Here is a 27836-nt window from a genome sequence, read left to right as displayed (position 1 = left end):
AAGAACAAAAACCTTCTCTCGAAAGAATAAAGATACAAAAGTTGCATCTTCTTTGTCTCTTAGGTTGGAAAAAAAATAAAATTTAAAAAATAAATTAAGATCTTAACATGAAAATAAATTTTAATTTCTAAATTAAATATTCTAATTTAAAAAATAAATTAAAATCTAATAAGAAAACTAATTTTAATTTCCAAATTATGAAGGTTGAAAGATTCAACGTTATTTTGATATAAAAAAGTGGTTGAGATTTAGCCAATAAAAAAAAATAATATAGTTATTTTGAAATAAAAAAAATGAATAAAGTTGTTTTAATCTTCAACAAAATTATGAAACCCCCAAATATTAGAAAGCTTTATGATAGTGGTTGTATATCACCAATTAATTACACGTGAGAAACTTTTGATAAAACCACATATATTGAAATAAATGCAGTTTGCGAATGTGAGTATTTTGGTATATAAAAAACTAAGAAAATGTGGTATTCTAAAATCATGTTAGTTGGTATGTTATTCCTTCAGTCACATGAACATCCAATTATAGACATCAAATCAATATCGATAGAAATTACAATTTAATTAATGTTATTCAGTCAACTGAACATATTTTGGTTTAAAAGTATTTCTAAACACGATTCATGCAATAGTTTTTTGGTTTTAATTAATTTCCACCCTCGTACGAATTAATGGTACTAAACTAATTATATATACACACAATGTTATATTTTAGAATAAATTAATTAATTTGAATTTAATAAGAAACCTTGAGAAATAAATAGACAAATTATCTCTTAAAAAAAAAAGACATGAAAAAAGAAAATTGATAAAAGAAATAATAATCGAGAAGTGGTTATGATAGTGGTTGTATATTTTATTAACATGTCGAAATTAATTACATACTCATAAATGTATATTATCGATTAATTAAACTAATAATTTAGTTATTTTAAAATTAGTAAGAATGAATAAAGTTATTAAGATGTTGAATCAATTAGTTGAGTCTCAAGATATGAGGAAGAAGTTATGATATGAGTTGTTATATCTTTACCACGTCGAAAAGTAATTAAAGGTTCATAAATGTATAACATAGACTAATTATTACAATGCAGAGATAAAATAATTACACTTCGAAAATGGGGATATTTTGGTATTTTATAAAAATACCATGCATGTGCAATAAATGTCATTCGTTAAAAATCAAAAGAAAATGTAGTTTTGCTATTTTCCAAAAGCATGCTATATTTCTTATTATTCCTATTTTTTATGATACATTTTACTTGTATGCAGTTAGTTTTAGAATGTGTTCTTAATCTGACCTTTTCTTTTCCACCAACATTATTTGTTGAATTAATCATAATATTTCTTCACTATAGTTTTTTTTTAAAAAGATATTAAGAGAAATTATTTCGAAGGACGTCCATATAACACAATCTTATTATTTATGAATTATAGATACTAAAATTTTATAATATTTAATTTATTTTGTTATATTTAAAAACAACTCAAATATTAATCTCTATTTTTATATTCTACATAAATTTTACAATTTTATTCATATAGTATATATTTTTTTACATGAAATATAGTATTATGTATTGTGAGATCATTTTTTAAAAAATGACTTCAAATGACTAAATTTAAAATTTATTGAAAGTCGGTAAACTAAATTAAAATTTTATGGAAAACTGACTAAATTGGAATGAATTCATTGTATGATTTTATTTTTTATTTTTGAAAAAAATAATTAATTTTCAATCATTTTCTTTCCTTTGTGGCTTATACCATGGTTGGAAATAGTTTTTTAAGAGAGAATCATAAAAATTGACAAATTAACATCGTATTTAAATAATATAACAAAATTTCAGATTCTATCAATAATAAACATTGATATATATATTAATAGGCTTCTATCAGTTTCTATTGATGACATTGATAGTAATGATAGAAGATTATCAATGTCGATTTATTAGTGTTCATTATCGATAGAATCTAAAATTTTATCACATTGGTAAATATTTAGTTAATTTTGTTATATTTGAAAATGTTTCTTTTAAAAATTATAACATTTTAAAAAAAACAATAAGAAGATTGGTTCCCATGTAGTTTTAATCCTTTTAAATTGTTGTTTTATTTTTTTCTTTAATTAAACTTTAAAATTAATTAAAATATAAAAATTATTGTAAATGACAAAACTGTTACAAATATTTAAAAAACATTACAAAATTTCAAATTCTAGGAATGATGGACACTATTAGACTTCTATCAATGTTTATTAATGCATTGATAAACACCTATAAAAATTTATCAATATTTATTTGGTGTCTATCAATGACACTAATAAAAATCTATCAATGTTCATCATGACAGAATCTAAGATTTTGATATAATTTATAAATATTTTAGTTCACTATATTATATTTAAAAATATTCTTAACATATATCTACTTTTTAACTCAAAAATCTTCTATATGTTTATGATTATGATAAATGTGGATATTATATATCTAAATTCACTATCAACTATTGGGTTTAGAACAGTGACTAAATATTAAATTTGAAACTAATATTGGAATTATTAACAAAAGAAAAAACTTAACAACCAATTAAGTAAAATACCATCCATGCATTCATGGACGTACCCAAGTAAATTAAAAATTGATAAATGCTAGTAAAGAGTACTAAAATTACATGTAAGCTATGAAACAGAACAACGAAGTCTTTGACATTTGAAAAATATTGAAGAAATGGGAAGAAAGTAAAATTCATATATATATACAATAAGAATTAAACTAAAATAATCTTTTACATTATTTTATAAATAAAAAAGACAAAAAGATAATAAAAAGAGAGCAAATACAATAGATAAAAGAAAAAAAAAAAAAAGCTTGAAATGAAAAGAAAAGAACCCAACTATATATAAAGAAATAATAAACAAATAAAAATATACATAAAATGAAATTGGAGAGAGAAAAAAATATAGACATTGATTGTTTACAAAACAGAAAATATATTTGATTATTCTAGTAGGCGGAAGCGCGTGTATATTAAAACAAACAACTTCCCACCACAAAAACCCTTCAAAAAGTTGTTTCAATGAAAGACAAAAACCCCTTCTCCACACATTCATTTACATGCAATGCTTTATTTGTCCTTATTCTTTCAAATATCATTTCCTCTATATTTCCCTCCCATACCCTTTTTTAACATATCTTAGATTTTATTTTTAAATAACAACAATATAAATATGTCAATTTAATTACTCACCATATAGCAAAAAAAAAAAAAAAAAAAAAAAACAAATCTCTGAGACGAAGATACAAGTTTTGTTTGGTTCTAGATCAATCAATCTGTATTTAAAATATAGAATTGTTAGATGAAGTTTCTTGATAATGGTAAAAAATAGATTATGAAAATGAAAATAAAATAACTCCATTTATATTAAAATAAAAACAAAGAAAAATATTAAATCTTTTTTATCAAATGAAAGGTTGACATTACTTGATAAATGTACGAACGTCAATATTATTTGTCGTCTAGACCAACTTAAAAAGTTGGTAAATCAAATAACTCTGAAGTTTTTAGTTACTTCCAATTTACTCATACTATAGTTAATTATCTTCTTTCCTAAATAGTTTTGAATGGCAATTAACTGAATTCTAAAAAAAGAAACACATCCTTTTCTAATTTTTAAAATATATACTCCTCGACCCCGAAAAGTGGTTAACAAAATGAAAATAAAGAGAATAAACTAATATCAAATTTTTAATCAAAGTAATTTTTAGAGAGCATTTAACTTTCCTGGAACTAAATGTTAATAACACGACTTTAATAAACTCAAATATAATAAGTTTTTTATATTTGCTATGAATTTATATATTAAATGATTATATGCATGTTAAATAAATGATATAGATTAAAAATAATTACTTTACCATATAGATCAAGATGATAATAATATATGAAAGATCATTCATATTGATGTATATAGTGCCACTAATCGTTTCATTCCTGCATTTCTCTCTTCTCCCTGTATATATTATATTGTTAATTCATACTCTAAGGAAGTTCTTACATGGAAAAATATCCCATTCTAAAATTTGATATTATAACTAATATCGAACAAAAATAAAAAGTTAAAATATGATCAAAACAAGTCATTTTTGGAAGGAATAATAAGAGATATAGCATGCTTTTGAGGAGTCATTTAAAAAATGGCAAAACCACTTTTTCTTTTGATTTTTAGCAAATGACATTTTTCTGCACGTGCACGGTATTTTGTAAAATGACGATTTCTCATCTCTTTTGCTGCAATACCCTCCCTCTCACGACTGTCGTTCAATCGACGACGACGAGACTTTCATCTCTGTCCATCGTCTCTCTGTTCGTCGTCTCTCTATTCGTCGTCGTCTCTACAAGGCAACTCACCGTCGTCCACATGGGTTTTGCTTAGGGTTCGTCTACCAGCTGTCTCTTTATTGCTACTCACTAGAAGAATTTTGGCCTTTAATGTCGGTTTAAAACCGACATATTTGTGAGCGTTATTAAAGGCCTTTAATGTCGGTTAGGCTTTAATGTCGGTTTAAAAATGACATTAAAAGCCTCTTTAATGTCGGGTTAAAAACGACATTAAAGGCCTTTAATGTCAGTTTTCAATCGACATCTTTGATGGTGTTATTGAAGCCCTTTAATGTCGGTTGGGCTTTAATGTCGGTTTAAAAACGACATTAAAGGCCTTTTTAATGTCGGTTTGTCAGTTTTCAACCGACATCTTTGATAGTGTTATTGAAGCCCTTTAATGTCGGTTGAACTTTGATGTCGGTTTAAAACCGACATTAAAGCCTAGTTTTTGGATTCATTTTTACAAATTTATTTTTATTTAATTGTTACATTATTGTCCTATATACCGACATTGGATCAATGTAGATAAATATGTTTTTCACACGCCAACAAATCAATGAAATTCATATTATGTTAGAAACTATAATATTTGTCTTTTACATTTGAATACACAAAATAAAATCTTAATATTATGTTTAACATTCTACAATAGTACATGAAAAAAGATTCTAATACAAGAATTAAATAATTAAAAATCCTAAATGCCTTCTCAGTCTTCAATTTTCAACGGTCACTTGGCAATCTCTGTACAATCGCTTAGCTTTCAACCCGATATGACTTCAATTATCTACAAACAATATCCAAATAAACCATTTATTTAGAATAACAAAGCTGTTTGAAGTACTAAAATTGCAGAGAAGGATGAAAAGTTTTTAAGATTTTATATCCACACCCAAATCCACATAACTCTCTTTAATCTACCTCATCCATCAGGCTTTCCTAAATCTCTTCAATCTATTATTAGAAATATTCCATATATGCAATCATATACAATCCTTTTCCCAAATAAAATAAAAAAACATTTTATGTGGCAACCTATGAACTTTTGTAATTGATTAGCTCATAATATTGCCCGCCATATGAATAATCAACATTTTTTTACATAACATTATTATGAAAACCAATATCAATCTATAAAGAAATAAGCAACATCAACACAATAAGTTGAAAAGTAAAGCAATCATATTTTTATACCTTGGGTGTGGAGAACCTTTGATTGGCTTTTGGCCATATTTCCTCCATGAATAATCATCATATCTGCTAGCTTGTTACTAATCGTGGGCACCTTAATCGACCGCTTCACTCTATGCTTCACTCTAGTGTTATTAAAGGCCTTCCCCTTTCCTACCATTGCATTTCATAACAAAAATATCAACACAAAATACACAATCAACAACCAACAATACATTCTAAGATTCTTGTAATTATGAATAAAATCATCCTTACTCTTGGACTTATCAGGATCAAGAAAGTGAATAAAAATGATTGCTTTACTTTTCAAATTATTGCTCAATTATCATAATCGGCACATCAAGTTGACTCTCATTTATTAGATGCTCAGTTATAGTAACTTCATTATCTGCTGATACTTTAAGATGAATAAAAATGGAAACAAAAACCTTATGATTCAAGAGAATGAGGAGGAAAGCTTTACATACCTTTAGCTCTTCTTCTTACATTTCTAATGATAAAAAAGTTGCTCGAAGCCAAGAAGATTAATACTCATATGATTGGCACAACTACTAGAACTATTATACTCTTGCTTTCACTTTGTTCTACAATCGCAAAAACATTAAAAAAAGACAGATTTTCATACTGTAAAATATCTCAAAACTACTTTACACAGCCTAAGTCCTAATTCGGAACCTTCAAGTGGTAAAGCAAAGTATGGACTTTTATTTGCTTTCAAAGAACCAAATTGATTAACATTATATTGGACTAATGGTAAATTTTCAGGCTGTAATGAATTGATGACAAAATTGAAAAATAAAATCTAAAATGTTTGACTCATTTGAACTGTGCAGTGAAGAACCAATGCTGAAGTTGGACAATATGATATTGAAAGAAGATTCTGACCCAATACAACAGGTTCAAGATCAAGAACATAAAGGTGCAATAGACACTTTATTTACCTTCCCATCTTGTGATACTTAGCTTCAGCACAACCCTTTCTCCTTCATCACTTTAGTTTTCTTTGATTAATTAGTCCATAAATCCCTTAGGAGAAAAAAAGGTGAGTCATTTATAAAAGAGAATGAGGTAAGATATGGATAATTTACACCCTTCTCCAACATTCATTCCATGTACTTAGATATATCAATATACCAATTCATTAACTTGTCATACTTCACAAGAATTAAATATTTGTTTATTTATCTTGTCTTGTGATTTCCATTAAAGTTCAAAGTACCTCCTTTGCTTGAGGTTGATGACTCAAACTTAAAGAAAAACTAGAGCTCAAAAAGTGAATACATAAAGTGTTTTGAACATAGAATTGCTTTGAATTATGGAACAAAGTAAAAGACCATAAATGACCATTACGGCTAATCCAAACTCCTTTTCATAACTGCTTCTTATCTTACAAAAAAAGTGAAGGAAACTCACTAGAATTTTTCACAACCCAAAGAATTGTATAGATGAACCAACACAGACCCATTGTCTTAGTTTTTGTTTGCTTCTTTCCTTGAAGTTGGAGATTCAAACCACTATATTCCACTTTTGTAATATGCTCTAGAGCTCAAAAGGTGAATATTCAAAGTAATTATGTAAAGATAACATACTGAATTGGCATTAATTACGACAAACTGATCTAATCTCATTCTCATTGTTGCTTGATGTCTTACAAGAAAGTGGAAAAAAACTCACATGAATGGTTCATAAAACAAAGGATTCTGTAGATGAACATTGGTTCATCCAGAACCATCATCCCCTTGAGTACAGTTCCTGTGTAAGTTAACCAATTAATCACATCATATTGTTCTTTTGAAAAGTCTCATATCCAACACTAACAGAAGAAACAATGCATTCAGAGCATACGATGTATATTTTAAAAAAACAAATTTTGCGTTGGAAATAGGTTTACTGAGGAGATAGCTAAAGTCTTCAGTTGGCATTTTCAGTTGAAAAAGTAATGAAGTATAAGGATTTCCAAAAGCGTACCAATCCTTGTGCTCGCACTAGGTCGTTGCCCCAAAACGACCGGCTCTGTAGAAAGCAGAAAACCAGCAAACAACGTTTAAGATTCAGTTTCTAAAACAATTGACAATCGGCAAATACTCGCATCGATATATTTTCTTTTGAAGGAAAAGAAATGGATATGTTATATTCGTCAAAAGAGCCAAAAAGAAAACAACCCAAGAGCAGAGCTAAGAATCATGAATATATCAAGAGAAGTCCCATCAAAGATGGTTTATTCCATTGGCAGATGAACTTCTCTTCTACCATTGTGAATTCACAATTGGTATCAAAGTGCTCTCAACTACATGAAAGACAACAAATGAAGCTCGAGTTATAGTTTAGTGCATTGCATCAGCAGAACATACATCTAAATCAATTTTTTTATGCTGCCTTTGCATCATATCAAAAGCAGTTACCTCTCTACGACCCAGAAAATTTTGCATGATGACTGTCACAGAAATTTGAATGAAGGAACTGAGCCATACACACTTTGCATACCTTTGAGGACGATGCTTGGAATAGATGATGCGCCAAGTAAAATGCTGACCCACCAATTGCTCCAGCCAGATACAATTTCAACAAAAACTCAGAACCAAATACACTACCGATCTGTTAAAGGCAAAACAGATAAGATCAAGTATCAATGCTAAAAAGGCTGGGGAAAAGGTCAGTTTTAACACTAATGGGGTATTATCATATTCTGGAAAAACCGTGGCTAAACAGTAAAGCTAACGTTATAAGTAACATATAAACTCACGAGACAAACAGAATGGATTGGATTATAGTTCACAAGTAGACTAAGTATGAGCTTGGGACGAGCAATTCCTTGGTGAAAATGAGAGTTTTTTTTAAAATACTTTTGACTATTTAAGCACTTAGCACACTATATCCACAACATATCGAAATTTTGAGGGGAAAAAAATCTTTTAACAGGTTTAAGCACATTTCACACATCCAAAAGCCATCTCAAGCTCACCTTATCAAAACCAGATTCAAAATGTATTACTCCAAATCCAGTATGAACTCTAAATTAGCATCCAAGAAACTCATAATATTCGTTTATCAATATGTATTGAAGCAAAGCAAGTTCTTTCAAAAGTTTTTTTCAAAAGTCTTTCAACCAAAAAGCAACCACATTCCAAATATCCTGAGAATCTATTTTCTGTTAATCTTGTACAATATTATTGAATAATAACTTGAATAATCAGAATAGAGAGTTCCAAAATTATATACTCCCAATAATACAAACAAGGAAAATAACAGAAAAGGAAAATACTAGAAATGAAAATATTGATTTGATCATAAACCCTAATTATTTTAACAGCCTCCCTCTTCGCATTACAATCGAAACAGATCTGAAAAAACAAAAAACAAACATAATTAATCTAGTGCAATTTTCGATCCAAATCTGAAGATGAATTAGTCACACTTACCTTGTTCTCTGACTTGGCCTTTAGCCTCTTGAAAACTACGTTCTTGTCGATGAAGCTATCAGACGCCATTAAAAAGATTAATGTGAAAGAAATATATTGTTTGACCTTGTTTTAGTGTGGAAGAGATCAAATCAGTGCGGGAACGTACGTGGTGGAGCAAAGTTGGGGCGGCCATTCATGGGGATCTACTGCGCGAAAGTTTGTTATGGACATCAGGGGAGGGAACGTCGTCTGTGGTGGCGTCGACAAGTCGATTGATATCCCTGTGGTGGCACGGCCAAAGCTTGTACGTGAACGTCGTCTGTGATGGTCGAATGTCGTCTGTGCGTGGACGTCTAGTGGTGGAACGTCAGCCGAAGCTTGTGCGTAACATCATCTGTGCGTGAAATTGGCGGTCGACGAGCTTGGGTGGAGGAAGGACAGGAAGAAGAATGGGAAAAAGAAAAGAAAGAACGTATGGGAGGGAAAGACGACCCTAGGGTTTTTGCTGAATTAAATTGGGGAAAAAAGAGAGAGAAACCATTGACTTTTTACAATATTAAAAATAAAAATAAAAATGAGCTTTAATGTCACTTTTAAAAAAGGGAGAATGTTTAATGTCGGTTTTAAACCGACATTAAACATCCGCTTTTTGAAAAGCGACATTAAAGTTCATTTTTCATTTTTTCCACCTGACATTAAAGCCCAGATTTCTTCTAGTGATTAGACACTTAAAGCTAATGATTCGAGGTTAGTCTTCTTCTTCCTTTCTTTTTCATCGTTTTTATGGTGAGAGCATTGAGTGGACACTACTACAAAAATCGGATTACTTGACGTTAAGACAGTGTCAAGTAAACGTTTACTTGACGTTTTTAAAAGCGTCAAGTAATCGACTGTCAAGTAAAGTCCGATTACTTGACACTAAAAAACCGTCAAGTATACGTATACTTCACACTACAAAACTGTCAAGTATAAGTATACTTGACACTTAAACACCGTCAAGTATAAGTATACTTGACACTTAAACACCGTCAAGTATACGTTTACTTGACACTAAAAAACCAAGTATCCATGTACTTGACACTAAAAAACCATCAAGTATACGTTTACTTGTCACTGTATTAACGTCAAGTAATCCATCGCACTTCACCTTTTATGTGTCAAGTAAGGTTGTATAGTTGACGCCTTTTACGTGTCAAGTAAACATATACTTGACGTTTTTGCATGTAAAGGAATATCGTATACTTGACATATATTTAAACGTTATGTATAGTACTATTTATTAATATATATTAAATATACAAAATTTTCATTTTCTGGTTCCTGCATTAGGTACATTCGTTTTAATAAAACATATCTATCAACAAAATAAACTTTTCAGAACCAGTAGTTACACAACAAGAAAATGACAAATAATTAAGTAAACCAACAATAATTTAATTCTTCTCACCAATGTCATCAGCAATTACACAATTCCAATCCAAATATAGCCAACTAAAATTTCCTATCTATGGCCTATTCCAAAATCAATAATAATAATAGCTACATCTTATATAACCAATAATAATAGTTATCTTGTATACCAAAACTAAAGTTTATCCCCTTGCATCTATTGCCTCATCTATAAGTATAATGACTATGAACAAAACATTTATGCAAAAAATGTTATGGGCATTCTCTTATGTTAGTCATTTACAAAATTAAGAAGATCATATCTAGGTGTATCTATCATATGTACCAGGATAAAAATTCAGCCCACTCCACTCGTACTTCATCTAATTCAAGCTGTGAGTATGAGTTTCTTGTATCAATCTATAAAACATAAAAAGTCAAGTAGAAACTTTGTTAAAAAAAAAGTCATATTAACTATTTATAACGTTACAATGTAAGTAGTTTGAAAACATACCACATCGGTAATAATGCTTGTGTCCTTACTCACGATTTCACGCATGTATCTCATGACATAATATCCACATTCAACAGTTCCTACTTGTAAAGGACACTATAACACAAAACCAAATAACAATGCATATTAGATTATGTGCTAAATTAAATAGTAAATAAATTTATAAATATATTTACCTTTACCGCTTTCTAGAATGTTGTTTTTCTGGTCTTTTTCAAATTCTTCTGAGATTGGAAAATCGTAAAGGCCCTACATTTCCCAAAGTATAGTATAAATCAAAATGAACTAATTTCTTTAGCGATTAAAAATAAAGAAACATAAATATAGTTAGCTTACATATTCATTACGTATTTAATATCATCTCGGGAGCTTCTTCTCAATGAATCAAGATGGTACACCACATCATCATATGGATTAATAATTACTAATGACCAATGATCCCTAAATGAAATAAATATGCAAGTAATTAGTATTTTCGTACTAATGCAAGTTTAAATTGATAAAAATTATACTTACCCAGGATTAAAAGGAGCAACAACCAATTGATCTTGTTTGGAAGTCATTAATCTACTACAAAGGTTTCGAGCTCTAATCTCTTGAGTACTATGGCCAGCTGAAATAAGTGATGAATTGTAACGCCCCAAAAATTAAGATAATTTTGGAGTTAATTATCTTAATTTTGTTTAATTAGATTTAATTTATTGGGCGTTATTTTGAATTCATTTAATGAGAATTATTTGATTTATGTGGGAATTGAAATTAATTAAATATTTCTTGGATGAATATCGAACATGTTTTGGAAGCACAAATCTGATGGCAACAGGGAGCAATTGTTGTAAGAGGACATGACAATCATGAGATTTTAGACCATTCAGTTTTGAATCTTCTATTGACACAAGATTCGTAACATTGGATGAGTAACCTCGAGGAACTTTCATTTCTGATAATGACTTCAAAACAAACCGCTTTTCTTTCTTAGTAAGTGTATAACAAGCAGGGGGAATGAAAATTTTTTTCTCCCCTTTAATAGGAGAAAACTTAGGTCGAATCTTCAAATCGGCTAAATCACGTCTAGCATTCAAACCGTCCTTAGTTTTTCTTGGAATATCGAGAAGTGTACCTAAAATATTCATACAAACGTTTTTCTCAATATGCATCACATCTAAACAATGTCTAACATGAAGATGCTTCCAATAGGGGAGCTCGAAAAAAGCAGACTTCCTATTCCAACAACTCTTGGTGCTTCCTTTAGAGTGTTTTTTTCCTCCTTGAAAGTCAAGATCTTTAGTTTTTTCAAATACAACCTCTCCAGACAAAGGTTCATGAATACTTCCAAGTTCTCGCTGACCATTAAAAGATTTCTTTTGACGACGAAAAGGATGATTATGTGGTAGAAATTTTCGATGCCCAAGGTATGCCATTTTTTTTTCCATATTTCAATCGTATTGAAGATGTGTTATCTTCACAAATTGGACATGCATACCCTTTCACACTACATCCACTAAGGTTTCCATAGGCTGGAAAATCATTAATTGTCCATAATAGAACTGTTCTTAGGTTGAATAGTTCCTTATTATAGGCATCATAACTGTAACGACCCAACTCCTTATGCTGAATCGAAGTCATTACTAAATATAGAACAAGTGGTTTAAGTCTAAAAATTTTATTAAAAGCATACGGTTCAAGAAATTCATTTGTAAAAACATAAACAAGGTAGTCATGCAAAAATGTGTAAACGTTCTGAAATCCTACTCGGGCCCTATCTACATAAAAGATAGTGAAAAATAAAAAGTACTCAAACTCAAATGCTAAAATCTGAAATAAGAAATAAGCGGAAGCGGTAGTCCCTATGGCCCTCCTCGGTCTCACTTCGGGTCGCTCGCCAGCTTGCCCTTGCCCTTGCCTCGTCCTCTACCTGAAAACATAGAATGGAGAGAATGAGTATAAAAATACTCAGTAAGGGACCCACTACTAGTCCCACTAGGTGCCTGTTAACTTCCTGTTAGAGTCCTGATAACTGGTACCCAATCTCTGGCACGTTCCCGAACACGTGCAATCATGCGCTCCCGTAGGAACGTAACTCTGGTCTTCGGTGCCCGGGGACACCTAGGACAGTCGGGATGCGAGGACCCCGTCGAGTCACTCGAGTCATGTCTATATCATGCTAGACTGGCGTCCCGTCGGACCACACAGTCCTCAATAGGTGGTGATCCCGAAGGACACCCATGCAGGTACGACTCTAACAGAAATCAAGCTAACAGGTACCCTAATTGCAGTAAACATACACATGGCATCAGCATATAACATGTCACATAAATCATTTCTACACTCTCCGTCCCGACATTCGTCGTAACCACAATAGATCTTGCCACACATAACAGGCTATAGCACAACTATATCGTCATTTGCATCATACTAGCGTTTATTTCAGGCATCATACTGTCAAATCCTCAATATGCAACATAGGGCATACACAGTCTCATACTTCAAACATGAAACTAGTAGTAGAATCTCTTACCTGGAGATCTACTTGTCGAGTCCTAACCGCGAGGCAGTACGCTTTCCAAGCGACGAAGTCCTAACTGTTTCATAAGTCAAAATTCGTAAATAGGTCGCCAACGACTAACGGTTCAAGACTCAATTGAAATAACTTACCCTAGAGAGGTTGCAGTGCTCGAGCCCCTACTGAAGAAATCCCGCGCTGCAGCAATTTCTTGGTCCAAGACGTCCCTTGAGGAAAAATAATTTAATTTAGACCCAAATTAATTTAACTAACGTCCGAGCATGGAGTCTTACCGGAAAAACCACAATAATTAATTAGATTACCAAAATTTAGGTGGATGGAGCCAAATTAGTCCTGGCGGCTCGGCTGGAAGAAGACAGGACCGGCTCGGCTTGGGCAGACGCGGCTCGGCTCGGTACAGGAAGCTACGCGGGCGGCTTCAGTTTCGGCTTCGGGCGCGCGGACGGTGGAGCGGCTCCGGGTTCGTTCGTCGGCTGGAGTGAAGCGCGGCGGATCGGCTTTGAGCGGCGGCTGCGGGAGACGGCTGGGCGCGGAGCGAAGCGGCTCCCTTCGGCTCGATCGGGTGGCGCGGCTGACGGAACTCCTCGGATCGACGCGGCGCTGCGAGCTTCGGCGGATCGGCTTGATCGAAGCGACGCGGCGCGGCTCAGCTACTCTCCTGATCGGAGCGGCGCGGCGTCGGCGGTCCCCCCTTAGGTCGAAGCGGCGCGGCGGGTTCCGGCTCGGCTGGCGGCTGCGGACTCGGCTGCAGACGCGCGGAGGATGGCTCGGCTTCCCTTCGGCTTGCAGACGCGCGGTGGATCGGCTCGGCGCTTGTCGAAGCTGGCGGCGTGCGGCGTGCGGCGGCGGCGTGCGGCGGCGACGTGCGGCGGCGCGGAGGGTGGCGGCGGCTAGGGTTTCCCCTTTTTTTTTTTTTCTTTTCTTCTTTGGGGAGATGAGGAGTCTCACGTCTCCCAATGCCTCTTTTTAAAAGAAATCCCAAAATAAAAAAGAATTTAATAGCCCCCTTTTCCTCTCTCTCCACCCTTGACCCTTTCCAAGGCAATTAATTAATTTGCCACTCCATTGATTTACTAATTTACCCCTAACTTCAATAGTTTATAAAAAGGAAACAACTTTAGTTTAATAAGGATAATATTAACTACACTTAGTATTAATATTATTAGTGGTCCAAAATAACAAAGGAAACCGAAAAATGTTGGGCGTTACAATCTTCCCTCCTAAAAAAAAAACTTTCGTCCTCGAAAGTTCTAATCCTCGAACAGCTCGGGGTGCTGGGCTCTAATGTCCTCTTCTTTCTCCCACGTTGCCTCTTCCACTCCATGGTTTTGCCAAAGGATTTTGACCAGTGGAATTTCTCGACTGCGAAGCTTCTTGACCTCCCTTGCCAGGACCTCGACAGGCTGCTCCTCGTAGCTCAGATTCTCGCTAACCTGCAGTGGCTCGAAGTCCACCACATGTGTTGGGTCTGCGACATATTTCCTCAGCATGGAGATATGGAATACATCGTGCACTGCAGCAAACGATGGGGGTAGCGCCAAGCGGTAAGCCACGGGGCCAATCCGCTCCAATATCTCGAGCGGCCCTACGAAGCGTGGGCTCAGCTTCCCCTTCTTTGCGAACCTCAGAACACCCTTCATGGGTGCAACCTTCAGAAAGACCATATCTCCCACTTCAAACTCGAGGTCCTTACGTCGTACATCAGCGTAACTCTTCTGTCTGCTCTGGGCTGTCAGCATACGAGCTCGGATCTTCTGTATGGCTGCGTTGGTCGTCTGCACTAATTCGGGGCCTAGCATCCTCTGCTCTCCAACCTCGCCCCAGCAGACAGGGGATCTACAGCACTTGCCATACAGAGCCTCGAACGGTGCCATACCGATAGTAGCCTGGTAGCTGTTGTTATAGGCAAACTCCATCAGATGCAGATGGGAGTCCCAACTTCCTGAAAACTCTAATACGCAGGCTCGCAGCATGTCTTCTAAAATCTGGTTCAATCTCTCTGTCTGACCATCAGTCTGAGGGTGGAATGCCGTGCTGAAGTCCAACCTTGTACCTAATGCAATTTGAAGTCCTTTCCAGAACTTCGATGTGAAACGGGCGTCTCTGTCTGAAATGATGGATACGGGTACTCCATGTAGTCTCACAATCTCTGTCATATATAGCTGCCCCCACTTACTGGCAGTGTAAGTGGATTTCCCTGGCACGAAATGGGCCGACTTCGTGAGTCTGTCGACCACGACCCAGATCACCGTGTAGCCCCTTAGGGTCTTGGGCAGTCCCGTAATAAAATCCATCGACACACTCTCCCACTTCCACCCTGGCACACTCAAGGGTTGCAACAATCCTGCTGGATGCTGCCTAGGTGCCTTCACCTGCTGGCACACCAAGCATCTACTGACAAAGTCTGCCACATCCCTCTTCATGCCCCTCCACCAATAGACACTCCTTAAGTCCTGGTACATCTTCGTACTCCCAGGGTGCATGGTAAACGGGGAACTGTGAGCCTCAGTCAAAAGCTCCGTCTTAACTGCGCTGTCTTCCGGCACACACAGGCGTCCTTCAAACATAAGGCCATCGTCAGAGGATATGGAGAAGCCTTCACCTTGCTCTGTCTCTACCACGCGACGCTTCTCTGCCAAATAAGGATCATTCAGCTGAGCAGCAATGATCTTTTGCCTCAAGGTTGGCTGAACTGTCAACTGAGCCAACTGTGCGGTAACCTCACCTACTGAGACTGCAATCTCTGCCCTCTCAAAGTCCCTGAGTAAGGGGGTCTGCTTGGTGATTAGCGCTGCTGAATGTGCAACTTTCCTACTTAGCGCATCAGCCACTACATTCGCTTTACCTGGGTGGTATAGGATCTCGCAGTCGTAGTCTTTCACCAACTCAAGCCACCTCCTCTGCCTCATGTTCAACTCCTTCTGGGTGAAGAAGTACTTCAGGCTCTTATGATCGGTGTAAATCTGAATCTTCTCACCGTACAAATAGTGCCTCCATATCTTCAGTGCAAAGACTACAGCTGCCAACTCCAAGTCATGGGTAGGGTAGTTCTGCTCATGGATCTTCAACTGGCGGGAGGCATAAGCAACTACCTTACCCTGCTGCATCAGGACACAACCTAGTCCCTTCTTGGAGGCGTCACTATAGATTACAAAGTTTCCCGAACCATCGGGCACTGTCAGGACCGGTGCAGTCACTAGCTTCTGTTTGAGCTCCTGAAAGCTCCTCTCGCAAGCTGGGCTCCAGACAAAAGGGGTTCCCTTCTTGGTCAACTGGGTCAACGGGCTGGCTATACGTGAGAAGTCTTCCACGAACCTCCTGTAGTAACCTGCCAAGCCCAGAAAACTTCGAATTTCACTAACCGTGGACGGTCGGGTCCAGTTGGTCACCGCTTCAATCTTTGCGGGATCTACTGAAACTCCCTCACTGGAAACCACGTGGCCAAGAAACGTCACCTTCCTTAACCAGAATTCACACTTGGAGAACTTGGCATACAACTTGTTGGCTCGAAGGGTCTCCAAAACTTGGTGTAAGTGCTCCTCGTGCTCAGCCTCAGTTTTTGAGTAAATGAGGATGTCGTCAATGAAGACTATGACGAACGAGTCTAGAAACTCCTTAAACACCCTGTTCATCAGATCCATGAATACTGCAGGAGCGTTAGTCAAGCCGAAAGACATCACAACGAATTCGTAATGTCCGTACCTCGATCGAAAGGCCGTCTTGGGGATGTCACCGTCCCTAATCCTCAACTGGTGATAGCCTGATCGCAGGTCGATCTTGGAGAAGACGGTGGCTCCCTGCAACTGATCGAACAGGTCATCAATCCTGGGCAAGGGGTAGCGGTTTTTGACTGTCACCTTGTTCAGCTCTCGGTAGTCAATACAAAGGCGCATTGACCCATCCTTCTTCTTCACGAACAATACTGGGGCTCCCCAAGGCGACACACTGGGCCGGATGAAGCCTTTGTCCAGCAACTCCTGTAACTGGACCTTCAACTCCTTTAGTTCGGCTGGAGCCATTCTGTAAGGGGCCCTCGAGATTGGGGCAGTGCCCGGCTCTAACTCGATAGCGAAGTCTACTTCTCTGGGAGGCGGAAGTCCTGGAAGTTCGTCTGGAAAAACATCGGGGTACTCTCTTACCACTGGTTCGGAAGATAGGGAAACTTCCGGCTCTCTCACATCCACTACGCTTGCCAAAATACCCCAAGTACCCTGGCTGAGTAGTTTACTAGCCTTCATGGCTGAGATGACCTTGGGTATACATACCATGCCTGCCCCCCTGAATTTGAAACTAGCCTCGGAGGGAGGGTTGAAGACAACTTCCTTGCCATAACAGTCTATATTTGCATGGTTGGCTGATAGCCAATCCATGCCTAGTATCACATCAAAATCCTGCATGTCTAACACTAGCAAGGTCACGTCTAACATACGATTCGCTATCTCTACCCGACATGCCTTTATTTGTTCTTTGGATAACAGGACCTCCCCAGATGGAGTAGAAACCGACAAAACACTACCCAAAGGCTCTACCTCTAAACCCACATGCTGAACGAAAACGGAGGATATAAACGAGTGGGATGACCCAGAGTCAAATAGCACAAAAGCATAGTGCCCCAAAATTGGGAGCGTACCTGTCACCACAGTGCCAGCTCGCTCGGCCTCCTGCCGGGTAGTGGCGAAAACTCTCCCCTGCTGGGCCGCAGAAGGCTGGGGCGGTGTCGTCTCAAAGGGTTTCCGAGGACACATATCAGCAGTGTGCCCCGGCTGTCTGCACCTAAAGCAGACTCCACTTCCAGCCAAGCAACGACCTCCGTGGACTCTCCCGCAGGTAGTACAAGCGGGTAGCTCTCTCAGAGTCCTCCCGGCTGCTGCAAGCTCCCGTCGGTGTCTCTGGAAGACACCTCCTGACCTCAGTGTTCGCTGCGGTGCTACGTCAGGCTGCGTCTCAACCTTTCTCTTCTGTCCCAAGGCTGACCCTCTGCCAGCAGCCTTAGACGCATCGGCTCTCTCAGGCAGGCTCAAATCCAGTGCTATACGTAGTGCATCAGCATGCGTGGCTGGGCGGAGGGCTCTGACAATGCCCTGAAGGTCTAGCCTGAGTCCTCTAACAAATTTCTCCGTCCTGGCAGCCTCATCTCTTACCATATCGGGAGCAAAGCGGGACAGCATATCGAACTCGGCGTCGTACTGCTCCACCGTCATGTCGCCTTGCTCCAAGTTTAGGAACTCTTGCAGCTTGGCGTGCTTCACATTGGCGGAGAAAAACTTAGCATAGAAGTTCTCCTTGAACTGCTCCCATGTTATTTTGCTTACATCGCCCCCTAGCATTCTCTCCGCGGTCTCCCACCAGGCGGTGCCCCTGTCCTCCAAGAAGAAGACTGCACACTGCACCTTCTGGTCTTCTGGGCACTTCATGTACCGGAAAATAGTCTCTATGGACGTCAACCACATTTGGGCCTTTGTGGGGTTGTCCATGGATCCGTCAAAGGTCTTGGGATTATACTTCCTGAAATCCCGTAAGTGTTTCGCCTCGGCCGACAGTTGAACTGGTACTGGTTGAGCTTCCTCAGGGGCTGGAGGAGCGACGGCCTGAGCCTGAACAGGGGCGGCCTGGGCCTGAGCAGGGGCGGCCTCGGCCTGAACAGGGGCGGCCTGGTTCTGCTGGGCGGCAAGGAAAGGCGCCAAAGCAGCTTGCAGCATGTCCTGATAACGCTGCTCCATTGCGGCGAGATCCGCCTGGGTGACCGGTGCGTTTGGGTCGACTGCCGGTGCAACAGGTGGCGCCTCCGGCTGGCCACGACCGGCTCCTCTGCCTCCCCTACCACCTCCTCGGCGTGTACCCCTACGTGGCGGCATTCTCCCTAAAATTCACCAACAAACTTTTCACCACAAGAACTTAACACCCTATATCTAGGTCTTAGACTATTCAGGCAAAATTGTAATCTTAACATTAGCAAGGCTTTAGACATACCTGGCGAGTGCCGAAGGACCGTATAGCCATAGGGTGAAGTAAAACCAAACAAAAATGACTTACATCGTAGGTCAGTCTACAGAACCTAAAACACTGTGCTCTGATACCAACTGTAACGACCCAACTCCTTATGCTGAATCGAAGTCATTACTAAATATAGAACAAGTGGTTTAAGTCTAAAAATTTTATTAAAAGCATACGGTTCAAGAAATTCATTTGTAAAAACATAAACAAGGTAGTCATGCAAAAATGTGTAAACGTTCTGAAATCCTACTCGGGCCCTATCTACATAAAAGATAGTGAAAAATAAAAAGTACTCAAACTCAAATGCTAAAATCTGAAATAAGAAATAAGCGGAAGCGGTAGTCCCTATGGCCCTCCTCGGTCTCACTTCGGGTCGCTCGCCAGCTTGCCCTTGCCCTTGCCTCGTCCTCTACCTGAAAACATAGAATGGAGAGAATGAGTATAAAAATACTCAGTAAGGGACCCACTACTAGTCCCACTAGGTGCCTGTTAACTTCCTGTTAGAGTCCTGATAACTGGTACCCAATCTCTGGCACGTTCCCGAACACGTGCAATCATGCGCTCCCGTAGGAACGTAACTCTGGTCTTCGGTGCCCGGGGACACCTAGGACAGTCGGGATGCGAGGACCCCGTCGAGTCACTCGAGTCATGTCTATATCATGCTAGACTGGCGTCCCGTCGGACCACACAGTCCTCAATAGGTGGTGATCCCGAAGGACACCCATGCAGGTACGACTCTAACAGAAATCAAGCTAACAGGTACCCTAATTGCAGTAAACATACACATGGCATCAGCATATAACATGTCACATAAATCATTTCTACACTCTCCGTCCCGACATTCGTCGTAACCACAATAGATCTTGCCACACATAACAGGCTATAGCACAACTATATCGTCATTTGCATCATACTAGCGTTTATTTCAGGCATCATACTGTCAAATCCTCAATATGCAACATAGGGCATACACAGTCTCATACTTCAAACATGAAACTAGTAGTAGAATCTCTTACCTGGAGATCTACTTGTCGAGTCCTAACCGCGAGGCAGTACGCTTTCCAAGCGACGAAGTCCTAACTGTTTCATAAGTCAAAATTCGTAAATAGGTCGCCAACGACTAACGGTTCAAGACTCAATTGAAATAACTTACCCTAGAGAGGTTGCAGTGCTCGAGCCCCTACTGAAGAAATCCCGCGCTGCAGCAATTTCTTGGTCCAAGACGTCCCTTGAGGAAAAATAATTTAATTTAGACCCAAATTAATTTAACTAACGTCCGAGCATGGAGTCTTACCGGAAAAACCACAATAATTAATTAGATTACCAAAATTTAGGTGGATGGAGCCAAATTAGTCCTGGCGGCTCGGCTGGAAGAAGACAGGACCGGCTCGGCTTGGGCAGACGCGGCTCGGCTCGGTACAGGAAGCTACGCGGGCGGCTTCAGTTTCGGCTTCGGGCGCGCGGACGGTGGAGCGGCTCCGGGTTCGTTCGTCGGCTGGAGTGAAGCGCGGCGGATCGGCTTTGAGCGGCGGCTGCGGGAGACGGCTGGGCGCGGAGCGAAGCGGCTCCCTTCGGCTCGATCGGGTGGCGCGGCTGACGGAACTCCTCGGATCGACGCGGCGCTGCGAGCTTCGGCGGATCGGCTTGATCGAAGCGACGCGGCGCGGCTCAGTTACTCTCCTGATCGGAGCGGCGCGGCGTCGGCGGTCCCCCCTTAGGTCGAAGCGGCGCGGCGGGTTCCGGCTCGGCTGGCGGCTGCGGACTCGGCTGCAGACGCGCGGAGGATGGCTCGGCTTCCCTTCGGCTTGCAGACGCGCGGTGGATCGGCTCGGCGCTTGTCGAAGCTGGCGGCGTGCGGCGTGCGGCGGCGGCGTGCGGCGGCGACGTGCGGCGGCGCGGAGGGTGGCGGCGGCTAGGGTTTCCCCTTTTTTTTTTTTTTCTTTTCTTCTTTGGGGAGATGAGGAGTCTCACGTCTCCCAATGCCTCTTTTTAAAAGAAATCCCAAAATAAAAAAGAATTTAATAGCCCCCTTTTCCTCTCTCTCCACCCTTGACCCTTTCCAAGGCAATTAATTAATTTGCCACTCCATTGATTTACTAATTTACCCCTAACTTCAATAGTTTATAAAAAGGAAACAACTTTAGTTTAATAAGGATAATATTAACTACACTTAGTATTAATATTATTAGTGGTCCAAAATAACAAAGGAAACCGAAAAATGTTGGGCGTTACAATAACATTGCACACCACTTTCCCACAAAAGTTTTAAATCATCAATCAATGGTTCTAAGTATATCCCAATGTCATCTCCTGGTTGCTTTGGACCTGAAATCAAAATTGATAACATCATGAACTTTCGTTTCATACACAACCATGTGGGAAGATTATAAATCACCATCACAACTGGCTAACAACTGTACTTGGAGCTCATATCACTATAAGGATTTATTCCATCTGTTGACAATGCTAAACGAATATTCCTAGGTTCAGAACTAAAATTTGGCCACATGGTGTCGACTAACTTCCAAGCTGGAGAGTTAGTAGGGTGCCTTAATTTATCGTCAATTTCTCTTACATTAGCATGCCAAGTTAAGTTTTTAGCACTTCAACACTTCTAAACATCCGTTGAAATCGTGGAATAGGTGGAAAGTACCACATTATTTTAGCAGGGATTTTCTTTTTCTTATTTGCATCTTTACCATATTTCCACCTAGACTCACCGCATTCAGGGCACACAATTGCGTTGGCATATTCCTTTCGATACAACCAACAATCATTAGGGTATGCATGAATCTTTTCATATTCCATTCCTAATGCACCTAAAATTTTCTTTGCTTCATATATTGATGTAGGGAGGTCATTAGGAGAAGGTAAGATGTCTTTTAACGCTTTCAGTAGTTATGAGAAGCTAATGTTACTCCATCCATGTCTAACTTTTAAGTTATACAACTTCACTGATGTAGACAACTTGGTGAATTTTTTGCATCCTTCGTATAACGGCTTTTTAGCATCATTAAGCAATTTTTCAAAACCACTTGGATCCTTTGAATATTGCTCATGAGCAATTTCAACCATTTCTTTGATATTTCCAACATCATTCTCCTCATACATACACATAGAGGATTCTCCATGGAAGGATGAATTAGAAGTTCTTCACCATGCCAAAACCAAGTCTTATAACTTTCATCAATGCCATTAAAATATAAATGATTTCTTATATCATTGGCTTTATGTTTTTGACAATTTCCACACTTTAAACAAGGGCAACATATAGAAGTATTAGTTGTATTGGAAAATTCAAATCTGATGAAGTTCTCTACACCCAACTCAAACTCTTTAGATAATCTACTCTTTGACATCCATGATTTATCCATACTTATAATATGATAATCTTGGATCTACAAAAAAAATTTACAATATTCAAAATCAGGTAACTCATGCAACTTACTATCCTATCAACAAACAAATTCCAATCTAGCCTAAGTGTTCTAGTAGTAAGATCATTTACATCGAAATCAAGCTCAAATTAACAAGTGTTGTAATGGTTTGGTTTATCTTTTTAAGAAAATAAGTTCCAATAGATTTTCTCTTAATTAAGTTCTAAACGTCGATTTAAACCGTTGAATTGAATTTTTCAGTTACCCTTCCCTATTATGTAGTTGGTGTTTAATCTCTAACAAAAGAAATTGACAAAATTTTAATTTAGTTAAACAAAAAGAACCAATTCAAACCAAAAGTGGAAATAAAAATAAAAACAAAATTATAAAAAATAAACATATTAAAAACCAAGAACCAATTCATCCTTATTACTTTCAACACCACCCATTAATCTAAGTTTTTAATGCAAGATTCGTTAAACAAGGCATTGATGTCTACTTAGATGGAATATCTTGATTTGTTTTTCTTGATACCAAAGGTTTTAAAATCTCTAATCTTAATTATAGAATATCAAAAGTTTTAAAATCTCTAAAATTCTACCAAAACCAAATCATATTGAACAATAAATGTTTTAGAATTTCATACCAGCAAATGTACAGAAGAGATGAGATTTACCAGCAACGAAGGTCGGAATCGTCGCTGGTAGGAGTCTGCTGCGTGGGTCGTCGTCAGCGTGGGTCGTCACGGAATGGGTCATCGCGGAATGGGTGGTCGCGGCGTGGGTGGTCGCGGCGTGGGTCGACGCGGAATGGGTCGTTCGACGTGGGTCGTCGCGGCGTCGACGTTGGTCTTCGCGGCGTGGGTCGTGGGCATGGGTGTCGCGAAAGGTTGGGTCATCGTGGGTAAGGTAAGGATGGAGATAGAGATGGAGATAGAGAGATTGAAGGGTTTTGGGAGAGAAAGGGGGAAAGTGAAAGGTTTTTTGAAGGGAAATTTTTAATAATTTTTTTTCAATAAAATTATTTAATTATTTTAATAAATTTCTTTTTACTAAATTTATTTTAATACATTTCTTTTACTAAATTAATTTTTAATAAGTTTCTTTTGGAAAATTTGTTTTAATAAGTTTGTTTTAATATGTTTATTTTAATAACATTGTAATAACTTTATTTTAGTAATTTTATTTTAATAAGTTTATTTAATGGAATGGAAGAAATAAAAAATATTTTTATATTTTATATTTTTATATTTTTATATTTGACATTTTTAAAATATTAATTTTCAAAGTATCAAATAAAAATTTTAACTATACTTGACATTATTTCCATGTCAAGTAAATGTCAAATATACTTGACGCGGAATAAACGCCAGGTAAAATCTGCACTATATTTGACGCGACACAAAACGACAAGTAAAAATAATTCGAAAATTTTGGTGAAAATTTTGTCTTCTTTAAACTATACTTATTGTTGTTTTCGCGTCAAGTAAAGTTTTGCAATAGTAGACACGAATACAACGTTAAGTAAAATGTCCTTTATACTTGACGCGAAAAAAACGTCAAGTAAAAGTTAGCGTAAAATTATCCGAAAAACTTTGTGAAAACTCCACTTTTTTGAGACTACATAACGTTTTTCCTTTAAAATTGTCAATATTTGATGTTTTTTTTAACAAAAGCGTCAAATATATAAAAATGCCTAGTGTCAAGTAAAGTAGATTTTGTAGTAGTAGGAATATCAATCTCAGTATATAAACTCTTTTCATCATTCCAAACACTGAAATATAACTGTTGACCTAAATAATTTCTCCACTATATTGTAGATCTTAAGTTCCACATCCTCTGTGATCTCCGATTGTCTCCGACGACCTCTGCTGACTATATCTTTGCATGAACAAGAAGGTAAATATCTTGCTCTTTTTTAGTGTTTCTTTTCTCTTTTCTGACTACTCTTGAAGTTTGATTTCTACTTAAAAGTTTTGGATATGTGGTTGACTTCGGTTATTCTTGGTGTTTTAGCAATGTTAAAAGAATTTGGAAGGATCAAATTGTATACAAACTGGTTATACCTATTGATTGTGTAGTTATTAAACCATGAAGATTCTTGATTTTGTATCCTACTGCAAATTATGGTTGTCAGACACTTTATTGCTATCGTGCCTTGATTTAAGTGTGTATGCTTTGTAATCTTTGTATTCAAATTAAGTAAAGACCAATCATATGTATGATTTGGGTGCACATGAATGTAACCTCCGGCTTCGATATAATCCATGGTTTTAACTAATGATCACCTGATGTAGAAACATACTTGAAACTAGAATAGTATGGAGTGGAGTAGCTAAAATAAAAGGAAGTACTTGTAAAATTAGATAATGGTGATTAAATAGATTGAGTATTATGTATTATGAACTTTGCCTGTGATTATGTGTGGCGTATAACTTGATATATTCACAATGTTCATAAAACCGAGATGGTATTTGATTCAAGAGAATACTGCTCTTGGTTGGAGGTGTTTCTTGATGTAGAACTTTTGCCTTCGTCTTATAGAAAAGACCCATTTCTTTAGCCTATAATTTGATTTCTTTAGTCGGATGTAATATTGATTAGAGCACATTTCTTAGCTAAGTTCAAATGTTTGAATATTCTTTCTTCAACATGTTGTGTCCTTTTTGTTTTTTTTTTCTTTTTGGTCAACTGTAGTGTGAAGTTTGAAACAATGGAGAAAATATTCATAACTTTTCCTACATATTATTTATTACTTCATTGCAGGATGTTGGTATCAACAAAAGTATATGGAATCAATATTTATTCCTAAAAAGATTAATCAAGGAGATTCTTTGTTCCTTTTTAACCATTCCTTTATCAGTTCACACTGTGCTACAGAAGATGTTGCAAAGATTGGTATAGATTTTATTATGATATGATATAGAATGGTTTTGTTTTGAGTTTTAAATATCTTTTCTTTGAGGGACCTATATTTACATCTCCACAAGTTCCATGATTGGCATAGCTTTCGACTGTCAATATTCATGTCATCCTTTATTCAGGATGTATTTAAACTTGAGGGTTAACCTATATTTACATTATGTAATTGGAAGTTAAATGTACTTGATGGTAAAAACTTATGTGACATTATACGTAGTTCATTAGCAAAACTCTAGAAGAGGAACAGGCTCTCTACCCCTCCAAAATTGTATGAAATTAGCAAAAATTCCATGTTTTAGGAAATAAGCGAATTTTGATTTTGAGTTGAATATGGCAGTGAAATTCTGAAAACACGTTTGAGTTTGTGGAGAATTGGGATTTCTACGATCCATTTCATGATTTAGTTAGTGTTTTGGTTATATACTTATAGTTGTGAGTTCCTATATGAACTATGTTCTTCTATCTCCCTTGCCCGATTTTTTATTGGCCTCTCAAGCATTTGGATTTCTCATATTAAGAAGGAACATTCTTGGTGTTTACTTTTCAAGAAAATGTTGAAGAATTTAAAACCACTTTCATTCAAAGAGAGAAGATTCACACATATTCAAGTTGTTCTCTTCATGCTGTTGCTTTCATTTTGGTGTAATTGGATAAAATGTCAGAGATTTCCTTTAAGAGGGTATAGAAGGTTGAGGATTTTATTTGGTGAGTTGGGTGATTGTAATTCTAGCTTTACAGTTATAGGTGGCAGTCTTAATGTGGAAGGAAGGAGTTGTTAGTATGGGAAATGGCCATGGAAATCTCTGGCATATTATTTTTGTTGGAAAATATCGAATGGACCCCTTAGTTGAAGAACAATCGAACTTATGTGTAGAGTATTGCGGAAGTGTTGTGAGCCTTTAGCTTTTCTGTTTATAATCGATTTGAAAAGCTGGTTTACGTCAATTGATTGGTGCAAGTTGCTAGAAGTAGGACAGCTGAGAGATTATTTAGATGGGTAGCCAAAGGTTTTCTAACTTCTCTATTTGCTTATTTACAAAATGAATGCACATGGAGTTGTTATCAATAACCCATATTGAAAGGTCCTAGTCCTGCTCAATTCAACTATGTTGTTGCTAGAACAGAAGAAAAATCTAATACATTTTCAACGGAGTCTTCTTTTGGAGATTTCTATGCAGTCAATTTGTTCTTGGTAATTGTCAAATGTTAATGAAGATAGCCTGGAAAGTTATATTTCCTAAGACGGTACAATTGAAATGATTCTTACTATTTGAGTTTTGACTATCATTATTAGTGTAAAAGCAAGGGGGCCTTAAACTTGCGTTGCATCTACATCGTATCAAGGTTTATGCCATTTAGCTGTTGTAGGGTTACTAATGTCGATGTAAGTTTGATTGCGTGCTCCACTTAATAGTCTCTCTGGGTCTAGTTTAATATTTCTTAAGAATGTGACTTTTTTACTATATCTTCTGCATAGGTTGAACATATTTTTTCCATGATGAATGTATGAACATATTGAAAGAATTGAACCGTAATTGGCCATCTGATAAAGTGATCATTCGTATGTTGTTTAATTCTAATCTTTTTTGTCTACATTTGTTAAAAAATTTCTATACTTGTTTAATTAATATATGTTTTTATAAATTTATGTAGGTGAATGAAATGGAGTCGTCTAAACCAAAGAACTAAAGATTGTACACTTATGATGAAATTTGTTTGTACACTTATGATGAACTTTGTTTGTATTTTGAGGGTTAATTTGTGTGGTTGATACATTATTTACTAATATGTGTTTTGATTATGTGAATGTGTGTGGTTGTTACATTTAGAATGATCACTACTATGTTTGGTAATTTTAATACATTATGAATGGAAGTTAATTCATTCAAAAATTATTTTTGAGAAAAACGTTACCTCTTTCATAACCATAACTTAAAGCTATAACACTAGAAGAAATATGACCTTTAATGTCGGTTGTAAAAAATGAAAATGGATGTTTAATGTCGGTTTTTAAAATACGGATGTTTAATGTCAGTTTTAAACTGACATCAAAAAGATTTATATAGCAAAAAACAAAATGGTATCAAAAAGTTATTATAATAATTGAAAACGATTAAATAGCATTATTATA

At 37.0% G+C, this 27836-nt stretch overlaps 1 protein-coding gene and 1 long non-coding RNA gene across 2 annotated transcripts in view; one reads left to right on the top strand and one right to left on the bottom strand.

Moving 5' to 3' along the window:
- Positions 1–19571, bottom strand: part of LOC127144046 (uncharacterized) — a 45381-nt gene extending 25810 nt beyond the window's left edge. Inside the window, exon 1 of the mRNA XM_051079593.1 lies at positions 19362–19571. The gene's annotated coding sequence lies outside the window, so the exon portion shown is untranslated. The remainder of the gene's footprint in view (positions 1–19361) is intronic.
- Positions 19572–24558: 4987 nt separating this feature from the next.
- Positions 24559–27506, top strand: LOC107991449 (uncharacterized). Its single transcript, XR_001763479.2, has 3 exons — positions 24559–24682; positions 25550–25681; positions 27359–27506. It is a non-coding gene; the product is annotated as an uncharacterized LOC107991449 (long non-coding RNA).
- The last annotated feature ends 330 nt before the right edge of the window (positions 27507–27836 follow it).

This window comes from Cucumis melo, chromosome 11, assembly GCF_025177605.1.
Source record: "Cucumis melo cultivar AY chromosome 11, USDA_Cmelo_AY_1.0, whole genome shotgun sequence".
Lineage (NCBI taxonomy): Eukaryota > Viridiplantae > Streptophyta > Magnoliopsida > Cucurbitales > Cucurbitaceae > Cucumis > Cucumis melo.
Note: the sequence above shows the minus strand (reverse complement) of the source record. Positions and strands in the feature narration are given on the sequence as shown.